The following is a 6,200-nucleotide window of genomic DNA, read 5'->3' as shown; positions in this document are numbered from 1 at the left end:
TATTTTGAAATATATGTGTGTGTGTGTATAGACATTACATGTCTGCACATGCACATATATGCGTGCTATTGGGAATAATAAAGTCCAAGTCATTTAAAGACATCATTGAATTCATATTAACTGCTCGTCACTTTGTATTTTTCAATCAGCAAACACGGAAAATACTCTCACGTGGATGTTTTATTTTTAGATATGGAAAGGGGTGTAGCATACTCAGAAAGATCGAGAAGGCCCGACCGCCCTACACGTCCAGTTGCTCAGCAGTCATTTCTGTCTCTCCCCTCACAGCAGAGGGACCTGCTGTTGGCTCTTGTCAGGAAAGGAATATGAGCCAGGACACGCCAGGAAGTAGAAGACCTAGAACTCGGAGTTTAGTCTGGGCGAAACTCCAAAACCAAGGGCCATGGAGTTGGAGAGTGGCTTCTGAGCAGTCATTTCTGTGTTTGGAGATACTGCATAGTTTTCATGGGGACCCGTTCAAGTTCACCCTGAGGCTATAAAGCTGGGCCTGTCTCTAAGGAAGGTGCCAAACGAAGGGACAGGGTTTCTGGCCAGCTGGGCTAGGGACCGAGCTTCGAAGAGGATGCTGGGAATGGCATGAAGAACCAATGATCACTCACGTTGCCATGAGCTGTGGTGTAAGTCGCAGACACGGCTCAGGACTGGCGTTGCTGTGGCTGTGGTGTAGGTTGGCAGCTGTAGCTCTGATTAGACCCCTAGCCTGGGAATCTCCATATGCCGCGTGTGTGGCCCTAAAAAAGCAAAAAAAAAAAAAAAGCCAGAAGTGCACTTTGATGGTGTTTGCACCTAGTGGGGCAGTTGGAAGGCTGCGGTCCGGTGCTCGGGGCGTCCCTGTAAGCCAAGGCTACTCAGACACAGCGGACACCATTTATTTAAGGACAGGGCTCCTCAGAATTCCAGAGTGGCCTCTCTATTTCAGAAACCAGGAGTGCTGGGGCTGCAGGAAGCGAGAGGTTATTCCTCACAGCTGGGCAGATCAAAGGCAGCCGGAAAAAATGTATGATTTCCTTTCTCTCCACATCCTTCATGGGTGGCCATCCATTCTTGGCATATAGTTATAGCCACAGCAGTCTTTTCAGGGGTGAAGCGGGGTCACATTCCACCTCGGGGAAAATAGACCTGGTTTTGCTGACGGTGGAATCCCACTGGGGTGTGAGGACTGGTCCCAGATGCTACTTGGAAAGGGGCGGGGTGTTGAATTGCAAGTTTGTGAAGTTCCAAACTTAGGACCTAATTATTTGTGCAGAAGGTTTCAGTTGCCTATTTGAATACAAATACGATTGTTGAAAGGGGAGTGAGTGCATAGTGTGTGTGTGTGTGTGTGTGTGTGTGTGTGTGTGTGTGTGTGTGACAGAGACAGACAGAGACAGAGATAGAGAGACAGAGAAAGGCAGATAGACACGGACGAGAGAGGAGAGCATTTTCTGCTCACATGTCGCAAAACGTAGCATCTCCTCAAGAGGCAGAGCCTAAAGTGTACAATTGCCTTTCAACTCCATGCTTTCGGAACTCTCTCAGTCTTCCGTTTCTGTGGCTGTTAGCGATTGTTTTTGCTGCTCATCCTTGTGTGAGGATATGCTCTGCCAGGCCCTGGACTAAGTGATTCCTAGGCAATGTAATACCCAACCATTGTAGCAGAGGTAGTGTCATCCCCATTTAAAGCAAGGAAAGTGAGGCTTGAATTCAATAAGGGACATTCTCAAGGTCATGGATTCCAGCAAGGCTGAGAAAGACGCAAGCCGTATGTTGGCTGCCTTGAATGCCCTTGGGTGAGGCTCTGATGTGCATCTCCTTACTTCCGAGCTTGCCTCTCCCCACGTCTTACGTTCACTTAACAGAACCTTGGAAGCTGGAATGAGAATCTTAGAATTACTGTTCAACCCTTTCTCCCAAATTGTTTGTAATGGATCACAAATTTAACTTCCAATCTAATACAGATGTGCAAAAGAACAAAATACGAAATTTTACTTTTGCCCATAATTAACTTGATCTTTCTCCTGATCTTCCACTTAGTGAGAAAATAAATTAGTGAAACGCCCGGTCGAATATAACCTTAGTCCAATTTTAGAAGTTAAAAAGTTTAATAATGCCTGAGGTAATGCTCAGCCTCTCTCTAGGAAAAAGCAAAGTGTGCTATCTCATAGAACCCCTTCTTTCCTTGGCATTTGGGCATATGGGGTGTATGGTTCAGCACTGGGCAGAAATATTAGTCAGTATAAGTAATGCTAGCATTTGCAACAACACCCCCCCAAAAAAAATCTCAGTGATTTGATATGAAGAATGATCATTTCTTTTCCATGTCATAGTGTGATGGTTTTTTTCCAAGTGGCTCTTAATAATCCAGGCTCCTTGCATCTACTTTCATATTCAAAACATTCTCTCTCCGATAAATGACCTTAGTTCTTTTCTGGGAAAGAGAATCCATAAAGGAATTCGGCATAGTGGACATTAATGGGGTATACATTGCATTTACCAGAATCTGCTCACAAGATTTCAGCTTAACTGCAAGGGAGGCTAGTAAATGTCATTCTTCTAGGTGCTCGAGGGGAGGAAACAAGACTGGCAGGATCTAGCAAGGGTCCGCTACAGTGAGCCAATTGCTTCCCAGCCCTTCTGCTTGTTCTTCCTGCTACTGCTAGCCACCAGTCCCATGTCTGCCTGTTCACTGGGTTAATGTCCCTTGTCTGCTTCTGATGATGAAATGGGTGGCTGGGCAACTGGGGGGTCACTTGTCTTGGCCAAGCCAACACTTCTAGCCAAGCTCCCTGCTGACCTGGCCTAACCTTGGCTCTCACCGACATCTTACTACTGAGCTTCATGCCATGTCTCTAGTGAGCCCACTGGCCAGAAGGTCCACAGCCAGGGCCTTTGGTGGGGTCATCTTGCATTGCCATGGGGGATCCAGGGACTCTCAGCTCAGCAACCATAGCCCCCAGGTCCTTTTGGTACGGGTACAGTTAACCTAAACCTGTCCTCTGCTTGACCACACTTCAGGAATGACCTCTGCAGAGATGCTATGGACTCTCCTTTCTCCAGACAATAGCCTGGCTTCTAGAGCTTCAGCAATATGAATATTGCCTTTGGAAATTGAATCTGCCTCAGTTTTTTTTTTTTTTTTTTTTTTTGCATTCATTCTATAACCATTTCTCATCTTTCCCAGACAGGGAGTTGCTGAGGGTTCAGACAGAAGAGAAGCCTCGTTTAATTTAAAATGCCTTTATTAAATGAGGAGCCTCTTGGGATTAAAAGCCAGGATGCATTCATTTAACAAAGATTTATTGATTAGGCTCTGGACGCTGTTCTAGGTCATGGAGACACCACGGTAAGCTAAGCCAATCAGCTTTGAGAAGCCCATGTTCCAGTGGATCACAGGATGCAGCAAGAGACACCACGTCAGTGAATGCACATATGTGTGAAAAACGCAGGGTAGCCATAGGGCATGGGGGGATGCGGCAGAAGAGGGGCTGAGCAAAGCCAGGTAACATGCAAGACAGCACCAGCAGGGAAGGCTCTGCTGAGGACGTGGCTTTTGCTTAAAGACCTGAAGGAAGTGAGCGAGCGAGCCATGCAGATTTTTATTTTATTTTATTTTATGATTATTATTTATTTATTTATTTTTGGTCTTTTTGCTACTTTTTTGGGCCGCTCCCGCGACATATGGAGGTTCCCAGGCTAGGGGTCGAATCGGAGCTGTAGCCACTGGCCTACGCCAGAGCCACAGCAACGCTGGATCCGAGCCACGTCTGCGACCTACACCACAGCTCACAGCAACGCCGGATCGTTAACCCACTGAGCAAGGGCAGGGACCGAACCCGCAACCTCACGGTCCCTAGTCGGATTCGTTAACCACTGCGCCATGATGGGAACTCCTGATTGTTATTATTTTTTTGTCGTTTGTCCTTTTTTTTAGGGCTGCACCCGTGGCATATGGAGGTTCCCAGGCTAGGGGTCTAGTCGGAGCTGCTAGCCTATGCCAGAGCCACAGCAACGCAGGATCCGAGCCGAGTCTGAGACCTACACCACAGCTCATGGCAACACCGGATCTTAATCCGGTTAAGTGACGCCAGGGATTGAACACGCAACCTCACGGTTCCTAGTTGGATTTGTTTCTGCTATGCTACCATGGGAACACCCATGTAGGTTTTTAGATAAAGAATGTTCCAGGCAGAGGGGACTATGAGCGTGAAGATTCTAGGGGGAAGTCTTCCTGGCTTTCTGGAAGAATCTGAGGAGGCCAGTGGCTGGAGCAGATAGTGAGAAGATGGAGGAAATGAAATCAGAACGTGATGTGGGGGATTGCAGATGGTACTGAGCCTTTTATCTTTTACTCTGAGATGGGGAGCTTCCGGCGCTTCTGAGCAGAAAAGGGATGTGATTTTACCTCAGTTGTAATAGAACTGCTCTGGGACAGTATTTCGTTTCTTTTCTTTCTTTCTTTCTTTCTTTTTTTTTTTTGGCCACACCTGAGGCATATGGAAGTTCTTGGGCCAGGGAATGAACCTGTGTCACAGCAGTAACGAGAGTCACAGCAGTGACAATGTTGTATCCTTTACCCACTGAGCTTGAATTCTTTTCTTTCTTGCTTGCTTTTTAAGGCTGCACTAGCAGCATGTGGAAGTTCCCAGGCTAGGGGTCAAATCAGAGCTGTAGCTGCTGGACTATGCCGCAGCCAGCAACACGAGATTTGAGAGCCACATCTGAAACCTACACCACAGCTCAAGGCAACGCTGGATCACTGACCCATTGAACAAGGCCAGGGATGGAACCCGCATCCTCATGGATCCTAAATGGATTCGTTTCCGCTGCACCGGAATGGGAACTCCTTGCTCGAATTCTCATCCTGGCAGAGAACATTCCTTCATGTCATAGAGGCTGCACAGGCTTAACTCTCAGGAGAATCTTCTCCCTTGTTCAGGGCCCATAGGTCAGAGGTTGGCAAACTACTGCCTATACGTCAAATCTGCACTTGCCCACTTTTATAAATAAAGATTAATTGAAACACAGCCATGTGAATTTGGTTGCTGTGTTGTCAATGGCCGCTTTTGTGCTGCTCAGCAGAGTTGAGTGGCTGCCATAGAAATTATATCGTCTGCCAAGCCTCAAGTATTTACTAACTGGCCTGTTTAAGAAAATGCTTGCAGACCTCTGTGGTGAGAAACAATAAGTGGAAAGGTAACTAGGAAAGAAAGCCCAAAACATTAGGAGATGTGGAGATACAATAGATTTGAAACTAACAGATGTCAAAACATGATGCAAGGTTACACATAGCAAAAAAAAAAAAAAAAAAAAAAGCCCTAAAATGACCAGGAAATAGGAATTCAGTTAAAATGTAACTTCCTAGAGGTTTGGAGATTTGGTAAGACTGCTCTACTGGTGGCAGCACTGGTGAAAGTTGCCCTGGTGAACCTCTGCTGAGGAAGCTGGTGGATGGCAAGCTAGGCTGAAAAGTTCCAACCTGGGTTCGACTGGATGAATCTGCTTTTGACTTGACTTGCTAATTGCCCTGCCTTTAAGAGTCTTGCTTAAGAACGTGCCCATTTAGTGGAAGAGATCATCAACCCTTTCCATGATCGGCCTCTCTGTATATCAACGTCAGATAACAGCCTTACTACTCTCAGAAGTGTGTTTGATTTTGCAAAAATAATGTGGGCGTCCTTCTCCTCTCAGACCCTGTTTTGTGCTTCATTCTCTTCTGCTCAGCCAGGCTAGCTCAGCTCCAGGCAGCCTCAGTGAGAGAACACTGCTCGCCCAGGCAGGATGGTCAGATACTGGCCGGGTGGCTCTCAGCTCCCTCCCGACGCAGCCCTCTGTGCAGCAGCTGCCTGGACTCCTCAGTGCCTGGCTTCCGCAGTTTAATTGGTTCCACTCAGTGCCTGCACAGTCACCAAGACATTTTCCAAATTACTTACAATTAATGCTGTAGTCATTACAAATGAGTTGTCTCATGCCAACTCCAATTCCCTATTCAATGGCCTGAGCAGGCAGCATAGTCAGAGCTGGGGTCACAAATACCACAGGCACCCTTGAGGAGGAAGCTATTGGCCAGAATCATGTCTGTGGCTGCTAATAAAGTCATGTTGGTAAATGGTTTGGTATAAATGATAATTCTTTAAGGTATCTTTTGCGTAGGTACTCTACACATTAGGGCCATAAGCACTATTCACAACATATGAGCTTTC

The sequence above is a fragment of the Sus scrofa genome, chromosome 9, assembly GCF_054392235.1.
Source record: "Sus scrofa isolate SSC_HxYL_T2T_F1_AM1 chromosome 9, Sscrofa_HxYL_maternal_Yorkshire_Landrace_v2.0, whole genome shotgun sequence".
In the NCBI taxonomy this organism is placed as follows: domain Eukaryota; kingdom Metazoa; phylum Chordata; class Mammalia; order Artiodactyla; family Suidae; genus Sus; species Sus scrofa.
Note: the sequence above shows the minus strand (reverse complement) of the source record.